The 21549-nt window shown below is 40.4% G+C and overlaps 1 long non-coding RNA gene across 1 annotated transcript in view; it reads right to left on the bottom strand.

The window, feature by feature from the left end:
- LOC137499027 (uncharacterized) overlaps positions 1-21549 on the bottom strand; it is a 465253-nt gene that overhangs the window by 210171 nt on the left and 233533 nt on the right. Inside the window, exon 2 of the long non-coding RNA XR_011017979.1 lies at positions 7187-7230. This is a non-coding gene — a long non-coding RNA (uncharacterized lncRNA). The remainder of the gene's footprint in view (positions 1-7186; positions 7231-21549) is intronic.

The raw sequence follows: 21549 nt of genomic DNA, 5'->3' as shown, positions 1-21549 counted from the left end.
GCTTCTGGTCTTGACAACGCAGCAGGTTTCTCTGTTGCCTACTGACTGTAGCTCAAAACGCTGAAGGCTTGTTCACTAAACCAGCTATCGATAAGGGGTAAACTAAGTTTGGTGGTAGCTCATGTCTTGATCCCAGCATACGCCACTGGTACGAAGGTCAAAAAAAGTCACGGAGGTAGGAGGCTATAGGAGTTGCGAACACCAAATTACTGCGAATTAACAATTCACTGGGGCACTCAATGCTTCGGTGTACGATTCCAGGGTTAAACTGGTTAGTTATAAGAAAAGGCCACCTGGCCTTAATCTTGCCAGAATAAATAAACCATTAATTAATCAATAAACTGAAATGGTGCATTTTGCTACCTCACCATGCGAGATGCCGGTTCTGGATTGCGCAATGGACTGATCTCCCTCGGTTGACAATGGCTAGAACCAGGGCACTCACATCCCACCTCTCCACGTCATATTTATGATCTTACGAGAGCAGCAAATATTGAAGGCTTCAAGGCGGTTCCTTTTATTTTAATTCAATACTCACGTTTCAGAAGCCAGCAATGAAACTGTCCATACAAATGAATATAACATTCTCTATTGGAGAAATATTCTTTAAATGACATACAGTAATCTCCTGTTTTGCGTAAAAGCTATTTTCGCCTGAGCAATACGGCATTTCACTTCAGCAGTGCACCTTCCGTCCCCTGTAATCTTTTGTCCAAGATAAGAGGATTACTTTACTTTTTCCGTATATAAGGTAGAACAAATACTACACATGAAATATTTTCCGGATTTTACGCAGGAAGGAGTCAAGCATAAATGAATATTCCTCGTTTACGAATAATTTAATCGTGTCCTCACAAGAGAAACTCGACTGAACACATCTGTAACTGTTCTACTACTGAACATTGTGTAGCTAGCTTCTTGGATCTGGCAGATGTTCTCAGGAGTCTTTGTCTCGAGAACCCTGTGGCTGTTATAACCTACTTATATTGAAGATATGTTAACAAGTAAGATTATTATTACAGTGAATTCTGTTAGTATAGTCGCAGACGTAGTCAGTCGACGAGTTTCTGCTGTGCAGACGGGGAGTGTACTCTCTGCGAAAATTGAATGTTCCACACAGTTTGTCTTTTTTACTAGGCAGTAACACGAGATATATCATGTCTATTAATATGGGCTGTTATAGTATCAATCTAAACAACAACAATAATAATATTACGTCCCCTAAATAATGTTGTTCTTCCCAAAAAGCCGATATGCCAGAATGATGCCCTAAATGAGTTTTACCGATACGAGTCTGGAGTTTATGAGCATGTTCAAGTGTCATTACGCTGAGCCGCAGAGCTGTGCAAATCTGTCTCATTTTCCCGTCGAAACCTGTCCGAATTGTGAGCTATGGGTTTGCCATCCCCTCCTGTTCTGAATCACGTACTTGCCGTCCTGCCCGCTATGACACCGCGCATTTCCCGTCCCGTCCAATCCAACGCCGTCCCTTCCCGCCCCATCCCATGTTTCGATTCTGCTCGTCCTACATATTTTATGTGACGGAGCGTACGAGATTGTGGCAGGCAGGTATTGTTTCGAGGCGAGGAGAGATCTATGAAACTACACACAGAGATATGAAACTGTTACCGAAGGAACGGACTAATTTTCTTATACACGCTGCATTCTTTCGTAATGCTGGAAATACTTCTTCACTGATTTCAGCGGTAAACCCACGTATACTATCATGCCCCTCCCTTTATGATGTATAATTATTTCATTTTTGTTTGCAAATAGATACGTTCATAGCGTTCTTGAGTATCACTTATGTTGTCAAAACCACGATGCAGGTTTCAATAAACCATAACCTAGGGTCAGGCCTGTTCATATATCCATGTTCTGCACTCAAGCCCTCAACAGCCAGCCGCTACATCTGACCCATTCCGTCCTGTTGTGTTTCCTGCAATATACCTCTCTTTCTCAAGCTAGGGTTACACTTGCGTGAGTTCAAGCTGCGTTAATGCGTATTTCTCACGCAGCTGGACGACCTGCGAAATGGGTAGCTGCACTTGAGCCTTGTCACCCTGGGTTTCTGCGTATTTTTCAGGCAGTTCGACGACAGTGTACGTGGCCACACTTGCGAGCTTGCAGGGCGATATTTTGTTAGTGGGGTGAAGTAGCGAAGCATCACCATTTTCCTGCATATGGGAGGAATTCGATTAAATAATAACTCGGTTGTTGCGTTATGTGCTGGGTTGGTTGTTCGTCGTCGCCGCCGTCAAAGAAAATATAGGACCCATCCAATAGTGAGAGACAGGTCATTTAATGTACAATTTATACTCCTACACAATAAACTAAAAGACAACTAAGATATTTTTTTTTACAGAATGCCCGAGTGCTCATTTGAAATGCTATCAAATGTGTTGAAAATTGCTATCAGCAAACGAAATACGTCTCCCCCAACACAGTGCCCGTTACTGATAATCATGTGGCATGGAAATGATGTAACTGTGCCTGTTTTGTTCATTTTCAACCTGTTTGAAATACCCATTGCGAGGTAGCTGGCCGAACACAAAGCGAGCCTATTGTATCTCGGGGATGTAGGCTACTATGGAGCGCGTCAATATACTCAGACTATAAAAGAAGAAAGCGTCAGTGTATCACACCGCAGTAGCTATGTAACATACGAGGAGTGCGTACTTTCTGCAAGAACGTGATCTACAAAGCCTATTGTATCAGCGATAGAGGAGACTTAGTAACGATTTGTTTAAGCTCACCCGAGCAACATATGATTAGCTAACAATTGTTAAATACGAGTTCGCGCTGTGTAATAATTCCACGTGTGGCTAATGATGGCCAACCGCTGTATGGACTAGATCTGAATCGGTAAAATATACCTTAATTTGGTCACTATCGTTTGACCGGACTAATGTCTCCATAGGAGATATTGTCAATTGTATCCTTAGCAGGGAATGTATTCGTACACGAACGAAGCGGTGAAGAGAATTGGGACTGACAACCGTTATCAGGTTACAGGGACACCTCTGCAGTACGTGACCGAAGGCAGCACATCACGGGACCAGAAGGACCGAACAAGCAGACTCCTACATCCGTCTACAGCAACGCTGCCTTTGAACTAAAACATACCGATGGAGCGGCTCCGAGGGTACCGCTAATGGCAGAGATGGAGATAAAGATAAGTTGAACTGTTTATAAGCATGAAATATTTTGATCAGATTCATATATTGCCCTTTCGTTAAATGTAGATAGTAATTGTAATGTAAGGAAGAGTGGCATTAGCTTGTTTTCATTTATGTCTTAAATAATGTTTGGGAATGAATGTAAGCTATACCCCAGTCTTATTTCAGTGTTATTTAGAATTGGGATACGAGGACTATGTGAGGATGTATTGTAGTGTTTTTATTTGTATTGAGACATTTTCACTCTTGTCATGCAGACACTAAGGTATAAGCGATGTCATATTCATCTACACAGATTGGAGGGAACTGAACCTCCTGAGGGAACGGGAACTTGGAGATGAGTAGAACTAATCTACAAACAGGCTATGCATGATTAATTATTATTGCATGTTCTTCAGCTGACGTGTGCAGAGGGCTATCCCCATCGTTGAATTTAGTGAGTGTCATTTACAAAAAGTGGCAGGCAAGCCCTAACTGTGCTTCAGAATTGGACAGGGCACTTGTGAACAAGAGGCCGTAATGAGCCATGATTATTGTGTTGAGGTCTAGAATTGGAGATAGTATTGTGGCTGACGTAATGAGTTGTACCTGCTTTGTGAGAGTGTGTACTTCAGACCAGACGTTATAATGAATGATATATTTAGGGGCCTGTATGCCGAGATTTCCGCTAGGCAAGTTTGCTTGCTAGGTAAAGGAGGGAGAATGTGTGTGTACCGCTTAGGCCATTGAGTGAAAATTTACGCATAGACCCGTTAGCTTGCAAAGGTCGTAAATGGGGCCAGAGACGGTTGCTTGAGGCACAAACAGACGAAGACGGATTGTTTCTTCCCTCGCCAACCAGCTGATCACCTACTTTGAAAACATGTGGCCAAGAATAACCCGGTGTATTTGTGATTCGGACTGTCAGGAGAACTTCACAGACCCGCAGAGCGATTACTGGTCACTCACATTCTGCGACTGTGATAATTGCCTCAGACCATCCAGCACGTTGTTATGGACTGCCCAAAAAGAAGATTCAATGGATCTGTTCAAGAATTACATAGTGCCTGTACAGAAGAAGTGGACTGCCTGAAAAGTCTGGACATTAAGTTTTGAACGCTGGCCTGTAAATTACATACTTATTTAAGAAATATGTATTTATATATATTTATAATGTATCCTTGTTTTGCCATACGAAATAATAATAATAATCATAATAACTCCGATGCTGCAAAGGACTTATGTCTTTCTTTTTCAGATATGGCTTATTTGTGTTCATTGTTTGTACGTGTCTTATGAGTGTGATAGTGTTGTCGATTATTTGTGTTGTTTAGTACTTCACAGTCCGCTGGCTGCAGTTTGATTGCGAGGTTTCCAAACCTCTGTCTTATGCTCACTATCCAGATATCGTGTATTAAAATCAGTGTATATTTGGTGGTTGAATTTAGGGCAAGTCCCTAAACAAAATCTATTTTACAATGTTTTTCTCCGACAAATTCGGAATTAGTGTAATTAGAACGTTCCTTTTTGGGGATCGTTGTAAGTACCTAGGTGTTAATATAAGGAAAGATCTTCATTGGGTTCATCATATAAATGTGATTGTAAATAGAGGTTACAGATCACTGAGCATGGTTATGAGGGTGTTAGGGGGTTATAGTAAGGATGTAAAGGAGAGGGCATACAAGTCTCTGGTAAGACCCCAACTAGAGTATGGTTCCAGTGTATGGGTGGGGTTACGGAGGGGTGGACCGGGCGAGTTGGCCGTGCGCGTAGAGGCCTGCGGCTGTGAGCTTGCATCCGGGAGATCTTGGGTTCGAATCCCACTGTCGGCAGCCCTGAAGATGGTTTTCCGTGGTTTCCCATTTTCACACCAGGCAAATGCTGGGGCTGTACCTTAATTAAGGCCACGGGCGCTTCCTTCCAACTCCTAGGCCCTTCGTATCCCATCGTCGCCGTAAGACCTATCTGTGTCTGTGCGACGTAAAGCCCGTAGGAAAAAAACACGGAGGGGTGACGTATATAAGTGTAAACTACCGATCAGTGTAGAATCCACAGTTTTTGTGGTCGCTACTGTGAAAAGTGACACTCCAGATGTCGCTTAAGTTCAAGTTCATCCTAAATCGGCTTGAGAGTGGGGGTGAGTAGGGGTGAAAAATAAACGTCCAACATGTCCGCGATTATTGATATACGTGCGTATGTTTCAGCATAGATTTCAGCCGAACTTGATACACGTATGACTTACTAACTGAGAAAATATGTGGGAGTTAAGACATCCGTAGTATCCCTTAGGAATGGGGTTGGGGAGGGGGTGATATGTACAATGTAATCGGAAGCAAATAATGTCGAATCGATAGTTTTCTGGGTCGCTGAGATGAATAGTGACACTCCGGATGCCATCTAAGTACAAGTTCAGACCCTATCGACATGGGAGTTGAGAAGGGGTGATCAGAAAATGTCGAAAATTACCTAGATTACTATTGTATAATGGGGTCCCTAGCCTGATTGATGCCAGTCCACATAACATTTGGAATCTTGTGCATCATTCTTATATCGCGACATCGAAACAGACGTGGCGCATTATCAAGGCTTTCCTGTTCACCTCGATAGCATCTTAACCAGTGAGAAGCACATTTTATGGTTAAGGGTTTCTGTTCCGTACACTTTCAACAACATTGCATGTGTCTCCGTCACGTTTTTTTTTTTCAACTTGTAATAAAACGTGATGTACTACAGATGTAAAACACATGATATATTAATATAACAACACATTAGCGGTACACTACCACCAGACGAAGATTTCCTTTTTCTTTGCCAGTGGTCTTCCCAGAAAATAATGGCTGTCACAAAGACAAAATTTAACACAAAATAAGATAACATTAAAATAAATCCTAAATATTTACACATGACAACAATTTTAAAACAAAAAAATGTAAAAATCAACCAACGTGCCAATAAAGAAATGTACAAAACATAACTTCACGCATAACTAACAGGTAAAACAAATTAATTAAGGAAGTACCTGGGACGCTCCAGGTACTACAGGTGGTATTTTAAAATAATAACATCTTAACGGTACACTACCACCGCACAAACCGCGCTCAAAGACAATTTTCAAGGTAGTGCCTTCTTCTTTTGAGTCCTACTGTGCTTAACGGGAAGACGCCGATTGAACACTTCAGCATCGGGTTACCCGTTTACCTGGTTTCCAAAATATGTTGCGAGATCCCAAATTAAGTCGACATTTTTAAGAGTGTAAATACGACAACTTTCTGTCGTTAACTTACGGGACGTTAGAGCGTCTTTGCGAGGTAATCCTGACACAAAAGGTCTATTAAAGTCTACAACAATTGACGGCACGTTAAACAAATAACACTATAATTATTTTCTACTAAAGACATGTGATGTAAGCAAAACATTCTGCAAGATACGGGTATTTATTTAGAGGTCGTAGTAATATGTAAATGAGAGAACGTGTAAGTCTCTGGTAAGACACGAATTAAGGTATGATTCCAGTGAATATGAACCACACCAAGATTACTTGACAAGAGAACTGGAAAATGAACAAACGAAAGCTGGACGATTCAATCTGGGTTGTTTCCAACAAATGAGCAGTGGAACGAAAATGTTGCAAACTTTCGGGTGGGAAGACTTGGGAGTAAGGAGACAATCTACTCGACCAAGCGGGATATTCGGAGCTGTCAGTGGAGAGGTGGTGAGAAGTTAATTTAGTAGATGAATAAGCATGAGTGGAGGTTTAAATTGTAGGAACGATCATAATATGATGATAAAGTGGGAATACAAAAGTGGAAATTGGGGCATATATTCATTTATAGGAAGAGCAATGAGCGATTGAAGTAATTTGTCCAAGGAAATGTTTGATAAATGTCGTATTTGAAATCTCTTACGAAAATAATGTATATACAATTGATAAGGGTCTGCTACCAGGGCAACAGCCCTAAATGAAGATCTGATTGACTGATTATTGTGTTGATTGGTTTATTGCTAAAATGCTTTAAAGTCGTACTTACTGGTTCTCAGCACTTGGATGAGGAGAAGAAATATCGGTAGATACCTGTAACAAAGTGTTAAAGTGGAAATTAAAGCGACATATATATGGTTCCTAGTTATCATAGATTTTTACGAACACATGGTACTAGAAATACACTTTCAACATATTAGGTCATATTCAGTACATATGCAGAGTGTTAGGGGTTGCGTGAATTCATTACTTGCAGCAATCGAAAATGATTTGTCGAACCAATATATATAAATTTTTCAGTAATCGTCGGAAATTACTTTAGTGAGCAATGGAAAATGATGATTTTAGAATAGTTAATACGCCTCTTTGATGTGAATGGATAGCTTTGCTTTGTTTATGTATATGGGCAGCCTGTCCACTATAACAACTGAAGGATGGTGCTACTGGGTCATGACAAGTTACGCCCCATTCTTGCCAAACTGGTTTTGTTCATCGTTTGGGTAGCCTGTAAAAGATAACAGCTAACGTCATCCCAGTATAATATTATGAAAGATTCATATGTGTATATGTATGCTCAGTGTATATTTAATGTATATATATTTTGTATTCTAATGTATTTCTAGCTGGGTGTTTGGTCTTGTACCTAAAGGCAATAAATTAAAAAAGATAACAGCTGAAGGCTGGTGCTACTGATTCATGACAAGTTACGCATCATTCTTGCCAAACTGGTTTTGTTTACCGGTATGTGCATCCTGTCCAAGGTAACAGCTGAAGGCTGGTGCTACTGGTTGATGATATGTTACGTAACATTCTTCCCCAACCAGTTTTATTTATTTACAGGCAGCCTGTCCACTATAAATTGTTAGTATTTTGTTTCCATTTCAAGATCTTCTGACGCCCTTGGCCATCGATCTCGGTTAATGGAGATGTATCGAATAGCCGGTGTTAATGTGGCTTCTGTTGCTGTTAGGTCCTTTAGGGGATTGGAATATCTGTGGTCATCAGCCCGATGCTGTAGTGAGTGTGAAAATGGCCTGACCATCTGTGTCGGTGCGGGGTCGGTAAGATTATAATTATTCGAGCGTAGTGTTGGAAATCAAAGGAAATGAAGGAAATCAAAGAGGAATTTGTACAGGGAATCACAATCCAAGGAGAGGAAATAAAAGTCTTGATGTTTGCCGATGATATTGTTATTTTATCTGAGACTGCAGAGGACCTCAAGAAGCTGCTGAATGGTATGGACGAAGTCCTGGGTAAGGAGTACAAGATGAAAATAAGTAAGTCCAAAACAAAAGTAATGGAGTGCAGTCGAACGAAGGCAGGTGATGCAGGAAATATTAGATTAGAAAATGAAGTCTTAAAGGAAGTAGATGAGTATTGTTACTTGGGTAGTAAAATAACTAACAATGGCAGAAGTAATGAGGACATAAGATGCAGACTAGCACAATCAAGGAAGAGCTTTCTTAAGAAAAGAAATTTGCTCACTTCAAACGTTGATATAGGAATTAGAAGGATGTTTTTGAAGACTTTTGTGTGGAGCGTGCCATTGTATCGAAGTGAAACATGGACGGTAACTAGCTCAGAAAGAAAGACAATAGAAGCTTTTGAAATGTGGTGTTACAGAAGAATGCTGAAGGTGAAATGGATAGGTCGAATCACGAATGAAGAGATACTGAATCGAATTGGTGATAGGAGATCGATTTGGCTAAATTTGACGAGAAGAACAGATATAATGATAGGACACATCTTAAGACACCCAGGACTTATGCAGTTGGTTTTTGAAGGAAGTGTAGGTGGTAAGAACAGTAGGGGTAGACCAAGGTTAGAATATGACAAGCAGATTAGAGCAGATGTACGAAGCAGTAGTTACGTAGAAATGAAAAGGTTAGAACAGCATGGGGTGACATGGAGAGCTGCATCAAACCAGTCTATGGACTGATGACTCAAACAACACAGTGTTGGGATAGGCACTCCACAATATGAAATATGCTCCAATACCCATTTTCTAATGCATAAAGGGAGAATTAACAAGGAAAAATCTTGCTGAACTATCCATAAACAATGTTTCTTGAGTCAAGGAAATAATGCATGGGATAGGATATCCAAATGAGTAGCACTGAAGGTAATTATTAAAGCACATATAACGTTTTGTTTCAAACGGATAATGAGCCTGTTATTGAACTACGTAAATTACACACACCTACATTTCGTCCTTCCAAGCGAAAATAACATGTATAATGATAAAATAAAGCATTACATCTTATTGATGCGTTTGAAGTGCTTATTAATCGTATCAAAACAAAATCTGAGTGACACTGGTGGTATTTGAAGCTGCTCAAATACGTAAGCTTACCATCATTAGACTTACTGGTACGTTAAAATATACATATGGGACAAAATTCTGGCACGTCGGAGTCTCCGGACAAATTCCGGTACCTCGGAGTCTCCAGAAACTGTAAAAATATGGTGGTGGGGTGTAAGCAAATAAGATTATTATTATTATTATTATTATTATTATTATTATTATTATTATTATTGTTGTTATTAAAATAAATTTAGCAGTCACATTCAAATTTTGTAGCTCTTAATTTATCTGAATACACGAAAAACAAACTAGTGAACTGTCTACAAATCCAAATTATTAATAATAACTCTGAACATGACTCCGAAATTACTGGTACATCTACTTGAACCTCCGAAGTTACTGTTTTGTTCTTTCATAGGAAATGTTCGAAATGTCGTCCGTTAACTCGACGACATACTTCCATGTGGCGACACCACAAAGCCCTCACCGGCTTCCACACCGCCATCTCAGCTCTCACAGTTTGTCACGGCATCCGAAATAGGTTGTCTTGGAGTTACTTCATAGGCAATTTTACACTTGGTACACCAAGTCTTTGAGGTGCCCCCAGAAACAAAAATCTAGTGGATTTAAGTCGGAGGACTTCGAAAGCCAGCTAACTAGACTATACCGATCAACCAACCGATTGGGAAAACGGCGTTCTAGCGATCTACGAACATACATACTGACGTGAGGTGGTGCCTCATCTTGCATGAGTCACATCCGCTTACGGATCTGCAGTGTTCTGGCTGAGAAGACTGCAGAAAACGGAGATAACTGGAACCAGTCAGTCGTACAGGCAGCTCCAATGGTTCAAGAAGGTGATCTCCCATAGTTACAGCCCAAATATTTTTAGAAAACTTGTGTTGGATATGACCTTGATGAATGGCACGAGGATCCTTTTTTTCCCATGTATGGCCATTGTCAAAATTAATTATAACCTCCCACGTAAAGGATGCCTCATCTGCAGCAACACACTATGCGGAACGTCTGCATTTCGTTCACATTGTTGCAAGAACCAGGTAGAGAATTCAGCTCTTGGTAGGTAATCCGCTTATTGGAAATTCCCAACTTTCCTTTTTACAATTTGCTTTACGTCGCACCGATATAGAGAGGTCTTACTGCGACGATGGGATAGGAAAGGCCTTAATTAAGGTACAGCCCCAGCATTTGCCTGGTGTGAAAATGGGAAACTACGGAAAAACATATTCAGTGCTGCCGACAAGGGGGGTTCGAATCCACTATTTCCCGAATCCAAGCTATAGCTACGAGACCCAAACCATGTGGCTATTTGCTCGGTGAGGTGCTGAACTCTGTGTAAGTACTGTGGTTACAGTAGCTGTTCACGGAATGTACGATGAGAAGTATAGTTAGATGTACCTACTTATATGGCCAAGCTCCGTTTGCTTATAGTCGGTTTCTCTTCGACATGTTCAAAAAAACCTTCTTCCCGCCGAAGCTCCAATGGATAGCGATGCAGTCCACGACGCTCGATCCGATGATGAAGCGAGGCTGATTGACGAACGGTCAGCGGTTTGGAAATCGTTGTCTATACAGCTTCCTCGCCGCATGTGCAGTTTCTCCAGCTGCCTTCGTAAACGAGGTGAATATTAGCAAATTTAGCGCATGTAAATATTGCCATTATGTAATCAATTGGCTACAGTGATATTGTTAGCTCTGCAACTGTCCCACGACTGCGACGACTGCCAGCAATGACAGTGGGGCAGATAGCGTGGAGCCTACAATCAGTGCCGCATTCATTTGTTCACGCACCACCACTCTGTGTAACGTCACTCGGATAGCTTGCATAACTGTTGCGTCATATCGTTTCCTCATCTGATTGGTATACGTAAAGTTAACGGTGTCTTGAGGTTAAATATTGGTACATTTAAAGTATAACCAAACCAAACCAAACCAAACCAAACCGCATGGCACTACAGCCTTTGAAGGGGGACACAGGAATTTATTTTGGAATGAATCAACGGAGCGAAGTCGTGTGAAATGAGAAGAAGAAAAGAACAAGAAGAATTAATTAATGCTCTGCCTAGCAAATACTTATAAATGATTACAATTATGGATCTCAACAGGTGTAGAAGGTCCTAAATATGGCGAAACGCATGCTCTAATACCAGGTTGATTAGATGATTAGATGGACAATAGAGCGCTGGCCTTATGATCGCAATTTGGCAGGTTCGATCCGGGTCAATCCGGTGATTTTTGAAAGTGCTCAAATACGTCAGCCTCGCATCAGTAGGTTTAGTAGGATGTAAAACAACTCACCTGGGGCACAATTCTGGATTTAAGCTGCAGTTATTGCAAAATTACAGATCGTGCGCAAGTCGCCCGTTGTGGGTCAATTCAATATGTATAATATTAATAATAATAATACACTGACTGACAGAGCAAATGCAACACCAAGGAGGAGTGGTTCGAAAGGGATGAAAGTTGGGGAAAAACAGAGTCGGCACGGAAGAATAATTGATGTTTATTTCAAACCGATATGCGGGTTACACAATGCGCACGGCATCGACTCAGTAGGATGTAGGACCACCGCGAGCGGCGATGCACGCAGAAACACGTCGAGGTACAGAGTCAATAAGAGTGCGGATGGTGTCCTGAGGGATGGTTCTCCATTCTCTGTCAACCATTTGCCACAGTTGGTCGTCCGTACGAGGCTGGGGCAGAGTTTGCAAACGGCGTCCAATGAAATCCCACACGTGTTCGATTGGTGAGAGACCCGGAGAGTACGCTGGCCACGGAAGCATCTGTACACCTCGTAGAGCCTGTTGGGAGATGCGAGCAGTGTGTGGGCGGGCATTATCCTGCTGAAACAGAGCATTGGGCAGCCCCTGAAGGTACGGGAGTGCCACCGGCCGCAGCACATGCTGCACGTAGCGGTGGGCATTTAACGTGCCTTGAATACGCACTAGAGGTGACGTGGAATCATATGCAATAGCGCCCCAAACCATGATGCCGCGTTGTCTAGCGGTAGGGCGCTCCACAGTTACTGCCGGATTTGACCTTTCTCCACGCCGACGCCACACTCGTCTGCGGTGACTATCACTGACAGAACAGAAGCGTGACTCATCGGAGAACACGACGTTCCGCCATTCCCTCATCCAAGTACTCTAGCCCGGCACCATGCCAGGCGTGCACGTCTATGCTGTGGAGTCAATGGTAGTCTTCTGAGCGGACGCCGGGAGTGCAGGCCTCCTTCAACCAATCGACGGGAAATTGTTCTGGTCGATATTGGAACAGCCAGGGTGTCTTGCACATGCTGAAGAATGGCGGTTGACGTGGCGTGCGGGGCTGCCACCGCTTGGCGGCGGATGCGCCGATCCTCGCGTGCTGACGTCACTCGGGCTGCGCCTGGACCCCTCGCACGTGCCACATGTCCCTGCGCCAACCATCTTCGCCACAGGCGCTGCACCGTGGACACATCCCTATGGGCATCGGCTGCGATTTGACGAAACGACCAACCTGCCCTTCTCAGCCCGATCACCATACCCCTCGTAAAGTCGTCTGTCTGCTGGAAATGCCTCCGTTGACGGCGGCCTGGCATTCTTAGCTATACACGTGTCCTGTGGCACACGACAACACGTTCTACAATGACTGTCGGCTGAGAAATCACGGTACGAATTGGGCCATTCGCCAACGCCGTGTCCCATTTATCGTTCGCTACGTGCGCAGCACAGCGGCGCATTTCACATCATGAGCATACCTCAGTGACGTCAGTCTACCCTGCAATTGGCATAAAGTTCTGACCACTCCTTCTTGGTGTTGCATTTGCTCTGCCAGTCAGTGTAATAATAATAATAATAATAATAATAATAATAATAATAATAATAATAATATGTTTTATTTATTCTGGCAAATTTAGGGATGTACTCCCTTTCCTACACTTAATCAGTCTTAACCTAGAACACTGTTAATAATATCTACTAATCCGAATAATATGAAAACAATATTAACAATAATTACAGTAATACAGTATTGTGAGTAAAAGAAATCACACGAGAAAACAAATCATATCATCTATATTATACTCATCGTACGTAGAGTACATAAAAATATATGAATAATGAGTACTACACTACTTAAGAGGAAGTTGAGAAAATATATACATTTCTACAGTATACCAAGATATCGCATTCAGTTGAGAGATGAAGAGGATTAATAAGAAGAAGAAGAGGAAGAAAAACATGACGTAATAAGTTAAAAATTCATTTCAAGTATTTACAACTTGTACTCTGTATAAATGTAAACGTGTTTTCTCTAGATATAACAAGCGTGAATAAATTAGTAGCTAATACAAGAAAATAATTTATGAATGACTCTGAAAATATATTAAAATAATCAGGAATTACGTCCTTCAAAGCACACATACAGTTCACATCAAAACATGAAATTATAAATGAGTTAATCTGACACCGGCAATGATTGTTGGTACAAACAGTTGCGAACAATGGCAGAAGAGTACTCGGAAAGAGGAGATAAGGACTAAGTTAGTAATGAGCTCGATGGATGAAGCCATATGCAAAAATCGACTTCGGTAGTTGTTCATTGGAGTCGAATAGAGGTGGATAGGTTACCTAAGAGAATAATAGACTGGGCCATAGAGAGTAAGAGTAGTAAAGAGTGGCCAAGGCGATGGTAGTTAGACTCGGTTTTGAATTATTTATTGATTAACATGTTTCGTAATCGACAAGGGCCCTGCAATAGTTACAATTGAGGATTGTGCAGGCTCTCAGTAATTCAGACAGCCTTGCCGACTGAACGATAGTGAAGATGTTTGAATTTATATTGAACCCATGACCTTTGTATTATAAGAAATCAGAGTCCTAAAGTTACCATATGAGGCCCCATATTCTCACCGGAACTACACGTGACATGGGGGGAGAATGGCTCTCTTTCTCACGCTGAAGAAACATGACGTCATTCGCACGCATAAATGGAGCATTGATACAACAAAGATGTTGGTTAAATAAATATATCTATTAAAAGGAATTAGCAGTGATACTAATATTACAAATGTCCTATAATTATGTGTGTGACAATTCGGTCATTAGTAATACAAACCTTAGACCGCTAAACAGTTTCCAAGGAAAAAATGGCAAAAGACGCGCTTGTCTTGTCAAGCTATTTTACGTCGTCAGAATATAGTGCCTAAGAAACGAGGTCATTTAACCAATCAATCTGTCACGAGATAACTTTAAATCTTCATAAACAACATCACTAGTAATTTAGCAAGTACGTGTTTACAGTAAAACCTGCCTTCAATACATTTCCACAAGGTCGGAAAATATATGTAAATTTTCTTGGCGGCAAAGAAAAATGCCTATGAGACGGGGTAGAGACTACAAGAGGGGATGCGCCATCTTGAAGACACACCGTGTTGAATTATTTTAACTCGAGGGAGAACCTCAAACTGTTGGGTATATTTATCGGCGATTGTTAGACTAAGTCCAACTGAGAACTTAGATTTTGGTCGATATGGCCGGAGTATCGTCTCCAAGTGGAGATGTTTTGTGAAGTAAAGAGCATTTAATAAACATGTAAAAGACGGTCATATCTATGCCACAGTAGTATAAGTGAACTTTAAATAATATCGTGTTGTAAAAATGTATTTCGTGTGCGAACAGCAGTACAAACAGTCGTGTTCGGTCCGCGAAAATATCGAGTGAAGGGTATTTCTTTTTTGTACCTTTATTTTCAGGAAAATCAATATAAAATGATGTGTGAAGCCAGAAGTGTTAAACTGGCTAAATAAAATACGGGAGAGTTGCTGGTGAACTAAGTAGATTGAAGTTGGCGTAAATTTAAGGTAGGTGAATTATCACCATCACAACCTATGTATTTGTTTCATGATGTCACAACTTATATTTTGTAATGGGTATTTGTGACGCAGTTTGGTCACCCGTTTATTTCGTTAAATGTCAGAAAATATGACTAAGGGTCATTGTTTTTAACGCTTGGATAAAATTAGAAAATTTTACGAAGTACCGTGTGAAGTGTTTTGAAATAGTCAAATTTGAGGGTTATGAAACGATAATACGTCTGAAGTAGATTGTCAGTTCCGTGCGCTTGTTTTTCTGTATTTTGTGGTGTCGAGTTAAGATCTTTAATCTGATGTGAAAATTTTTCTGTTTGAAATTATGACGAAAATTGTGTAAGAAATCCGTGTTTACTCATTTTCAATCCAATGTAGGCATGCGGTCGTGTTGAGCAATGTAGATCGGTAAATATCTGTTACGAAGGGATTGCTATTTCTACGTCCGTTTGAACTGTGTATAAATGACAATAAATAACAGTAAATTTTGTCAGTAATTTTTGTGTAATCCAGTTCAGAAATACGAGGTCATGTTATGCGAAGATGTTTCATTATCAGAGTATTTGTATGTACAACGTCGTGGATCCTCAGAGTTATATTCCATTTAATGGCGTCGATATTTTTGTCGTGTTTAAGCAAGTGATCGAGTGTTGCTAAATGTGAGTTGATGTATGATTTTTGTGAATCAGGTGATTGGAGGCCTGTAATTGATTCCGGGAGATTCTGTGTGAATCCGAGGAAGATATTTGTATAATGTTTAAGATGGAAATTGTGATGGATTCCACGTAAAAGTGTAGGTCCGTGACGTGTATAAACATTGAATGACATTTTAAAGTAAATCTCTGCGTATATGGTTGCCTGCTGTCATTTCTGGATGGATACAGTACTTTTGCATCCATCTCTTGGCATAGGCCAGAGTAAAGTGTAGCTTCCAGCGAAGTCCCAGTCAACATCCATGGCTGTGACAATATGGAAGTTGCTGGGGTATGGGCAGTGCTGAGTAATGACATTCATTGCATCTGAGTGTTATGAAAGGTGCTGCTCATAGGGTCAGTCGTGCTGCAATAGTACTGTCTAACCCAGTGAGGAAAGCAATGGCAAACTACCTCACTCCTCACATTGCCTAGTACGCCTCATTTTGGTGCTGCCATTGGTTTTTGGGGTTTTCTTATAACCGCATAACCGTTGGTGGTGCTATTTGAGGATCCAACCAACCTCTGGGCTGATGACCTGACAGACAGACAATCTGTATGGGCCAGGAATGTCGTATTTGTAATTTTATCAGTGAGATCGCAGATTTCATTCTTTTAAGACCAGTTAAAACGGGAATAGAACATATGGAATTTATCAAAGCGATGACAGGGAGGGTAGCTCACTTCGCTTGACAACTGATCAGGCAGACCGATGCTCGTAAGATAACAGTAACTTGCCGTTTTATAGTCAACGTGTTGAAAATCAGATTGTATTCTTTAGAATGGAGTTCGTAACATTGCAAGAAACTAATTAAAATTTTTATCATTGAGTAATGTGTACGTTATTAGATCGCATTCTCTAATATTAACTTCTTTAACCGAGATTTAAACGTATATTGGAAGCGACGGAAGTTAGGCTATAATGAGCGGATTTTAACCATTTCAGGGATCTCCAAAATAGAGTATTGGTGGTAGTTATTGGTTTTATTTCTGAGGGGTGCACAAAGCCCCATGTTAAATGTCATGTTGGAATGTGAAAAAGTGTTGGCTTATTTTATGCTGAGTTCACTTGTGCAGATTTGAGTACTTGATAATTAGAGGTATCCTAGCGAATGTTAATAATTGTTAGTGTTAAATTAAACTTGTTGTGTGACGTCATGAAACAAATAATATAGGAAATAAAATGTATGTTTCCAGCCTTCATGAAGTGAAGATAAAACATTACAATACACGTGAATAAATTTGAGTAGGGACTTGTTAAAGAAACCATTCATCCGCGGAGATAAGAATTTGTTGTTAATTAGGATTTGTAAAAATCATTTCAATTTATTAAACTATTAAACTCAGTGGAAACCATATATGAGAAATAACTTAAACCAAGGGATTAACTTAAAATGTATTCTGGAAACCTTAGTTTATTTTGCTGGGAAATTCAATTATTAACGTAACGATTAAGGGACCGCGTCCGAATGTAAAATATTTTTACTGCCGCAAAGATTGTGAGCACTGTTGTTGTTGTTATTGTTGTTGTATTTGACTTTGATTGATTGAACATTAAATGTGCTGGGGTTAGTAAAGTGGAAACCTTGGTCATCAACTACTGTAATTTAATTGTGTTTAGCCTTCAGCTTAGAAACTTGGATGGTCATGGGGTCATCAACCTCAGTGACATAGATTAAGGTCATATGCCATTATAGCATCATTTTCCTTGCGGTCAGCATCCACAATGACTTTAAAGTAAATTGCAAATTAAGATGTCGGTCCATGGCATAGTCGCAGGTCACATCGATTCAATTAAGCGTCCATGCCGTACAACCACTGTGTGGCACACACCGATTGGACTGCCTTAATTATACCAAGACTCCAGAGTTCGTGATATGAGGGCTGGACCATCACGAATCATTATGACGGTACATGTAGTCTCACATGGGAGCCGAATTTAATGATTTCCAGACTTTCTTTTCTTCACTCTTAACTTGTGACAGTGGTTTCTAGAAAAGATTCCCATTAGGCAGTTAAGTTGAACTTCTATAACCACTATATCTCTCCTCTGCGTTGTAATTATTGTTGATTATGTTGATCGAACAAGATAAGTTCGAGTTATAATGTTTTGTTTTTAATTTCCAACTTAAATAATGCTTAAATAAACTACGATTTCATGATTTTGATCTTTCATTTAGTAGATAGGGTAAAATTACTGAAACCCACCTTTTACATCAGCAAGTGACGAAGAACCCGTTAACGACCCAAAAGACAGATCTCATGCCAATTGCTGATAGGTAAGGAAGGTAGGTATCCTTTATGGACCTTCCAAGGGTTCGATATATATATATCTGGGTAATGTTTGTACGTACTTACGTAGGTTAATATGAGACAACCCGAGGGGACTACTGTACCTTCACTATTAGAGGCCGTGTTTTGCGTTGGGAAGAGTAAACAATTATCACAGCAATATTGATAATCATGATGATCCATTATAGGGAAGTAATGACAATCACAAGTTAAAAACTGCGCGTTAAAATAGTAGCTAAAGAAAGAGAAAGTGCTTGAGGTATATTTTTTTATTTTTGCTAGTGGATCAACGTCGCACTAAAACATCGAAGACCGAGCTCAATAGGTGCAGTCGCTTAAGTGCAGCCAGTATCCAGTATTCGGGAGATAGTGGGTTCGAACCCCACTGTCGGCAGCCCTGAAGATGGTTTCCCGTGGTTTCCCATGTTCAGACCAGGCAAATGCTGGAGATGTACCTTAATTAAGGCCACGGTCGCTTCCTTTTCACTCCTAGCCCTTTCCTGTCCCGTCGTCGCCATAAAACATATCCGAGTCGGTGCGATGTAAAGCAACTTGTAACAAAAACGAAGGATTTCGGCGAAACAAGATTGGGAATGGGATAGTATTCGGAAGGTGGACTCCATGGCTTTAATTAAGGTACACGCCCAACATTGCTTGGAGTGAAATGGGAAACCATGGAAACCCATCTTCAGGGCAGCCGACGGTGGGATTCGAAAGCACTATCTCGCGAACGTAATGGAGGTGTATTGAATACAATCGGGAATAATGCCTCAGAACAATACAAATATGTGGAGGAAAAATAATTAGAGCTGAGCTGTATTAGTCATGGCTCCAAGTTTTGACGTAGAATACCTACCGCGTCGAAATAAAGTATATCTAGGCAAAATTTGCATTGTTGAAATTTTACTTCTTCATTATGAACTAATTTACTCTTCTTCGAGAGGAAGTCGATGCATAGTGGGTGTGTGATATTAAAAATAACATGCAGGTGGATGAGATGGGCGTCAGTATTACCGGCAAAAGTTATATCTATATGTGTACAATGCAGGGCTTCGCTGGACGTTATGGAGTCTCTTCAGCAGCATTAAACGATCAGTATCCACATCTATGAGTTCCCAAATAATGTTTCGCCATTGGAGAATTTGATATACTCGCCTGGGGCTCAGGGCCATGTGAAATTTCGGAAGTGCTAGTTTCCTAAGTACGAAACATTTGTATTGCACACTTACAGGTCTTCAGTGACACGGAACGTAAATTGGCCAGCATTGAAAACGGAACGTGGCTGGCCTTAATTGAGAAACAGACTCGATAAAACTATCTCCATGACTGCCCACGTTGCGGTTAGAATATATCATCCACCGAATTTTGCAGTTTGAATTCTCCTTGAAGAGTTATTTTTATTAAAAACTGCTGTATCATTTTCTCCTCTATAAGTTCAAATAGTTTTACACTTATCATGTATTACCACGTAATTGACTCCCCTTCACATCCTCCGACTCCTGTGTAACTGCTGCCTTATTCTCAAGGAGATTTTAGTCCTGACTGGAATATTTCTCTGTACGTTTTACATCCGTTTAATATCATTTAAACATTAATAATTTTCATTGACTGTGGGAGAGGCTTAGGATAGGATTGCGCGGGTATGGAAGTAGGAAAATTTCCGGCGCATTTCAGCTATGAAATTGGGAGCCAGGAAAGCCATCATCACTGCAATTGATTGTGAAGTTTAAACACAGCAGGTCAGAAACCAAGCTTCCAGTTCCATGGCATATACCACGTGGCTGAATTGCTCATTGTTCATATCTAGGAGTGCTTGTTTTAATACATACTATGAATCGTAAAATGACAATATATTTTAGACTTATGGACATTAATCATTGCATTATGTTTCTCTTGTATTGTACAGCGTTCTCTCCACTTTATGCTGCTATGTATCCGATTGAATCATTGCTTTGGCTGTTAATGGATTGCGCACATTTAGACTGAGTAATGAATGGACTCGCAAATGCTTTTCATTCGCCAACACAATATAAAAATGAATTATCTTCTACGTGCTGTTAAAACATATGAAACATAGCAAAATTTACTGCTGAAAAGAGTTATATTATTTGAGTAGTTCATGCTGTGTAGATATTCTAAATGATACTCTACTGTTTTCCTTTGATACTCCTCACAGAAGGTATTTACATTCGGTAACCCACACTATTTAATTGGAGTCGTACCATACATATGGTAATTTTTCCAAATGATTAGACAAGAAACTCTGTTCATAGCAGATTAATGGTATACGAGTAGGAATTTTAGTGTCGAGAGCATGAAGAGCGAAATGCCAAATGAAAATGAATGTCTATTAATGAGATTTTTGGTAAACTTCCTGTTGTTGGTGACTAACAAAGGAAACGTTTGAAGAGCCTGAAGGGTTGTTGCATCCGTACGGAAAAATGTTGTTCTTCTAAAACAAAGTTAAATCTGATTTTGGAAAGGGGGATTTAATTCATAATTTCACAAATTTATTACACTAATCGTGGTAACCTACGCTCATGGTTAAAACAATTTTCTAGAATATTATATATATATATCCTATAACCTATATATATAACCTGTAAATTTCGCAGATCCAAAGACACTGAGTAAACCTGAGATTCCATTATGGAAAGTTACAGACTGATTCCTCTTTAACTCGTGTGAAAATGAAATACGACAGGAAAATCTCTTCAGGTTTGCCGACACTCAGGCTCCAACTCACTGTCTTCCAAATAAAACCTGATAGCTATGTGACCCAAACCGTGTAGCGAACTCGGTCAGTGGTAAATCTGATATTCTTCCTCATAATTCATCGCAACTTATTATTCTCATTAGATGCCACGTTAACGAGCCATTTTACGCAGAACCCAAGTATTTTTTGGTAGGGGTATTAAGCAATTCTGTGTTTAGTCAGTCTGATTATTTCTCATTCAGTGAACTAATGTGTGTACCAGTTTGGTAAGTGCCCATGGGCTGAGACAGAAGTGGGTTCGAATATCATCATTCATCATCTTTGAAAATCTACGTTATCACTTACTTTTTCAGCTGCAGGCAAGATCTAAGCATGGCGGCCTCCTTCCCACCTCTGTTCCTTTTCATTACACATGATCACACCCAATGTTTCAGAGGGGTATTTTCTCGGTACTTATTTAAGTACAAAGTATTCCACTACTGTACTTTCTGATAGCGAAACTTCAGTCCGAAAACTTGTCTACATAATTTGTTTCTGAATT

This window comes from Anabrus simplex, chromosome 3, assembly GCF_040414725.1.
Source record: "Anabrus simplex isolate iqAnaSimp1 chromosome 3, ASM4041472v1, whole genome shotgun sequence".
Taxonomy (NCBI): Eukaryota; Metazoa; Arthropoda; class Insecta; order Orthoptera; family Tettigoniidae; genus Anabrus; species Anabrus simplex.
The sequence above is the reverse complement of the archived record's forward strand: the minus strand, read 5'-3'. Positions and strand labels throughout refer to the sequence as shown.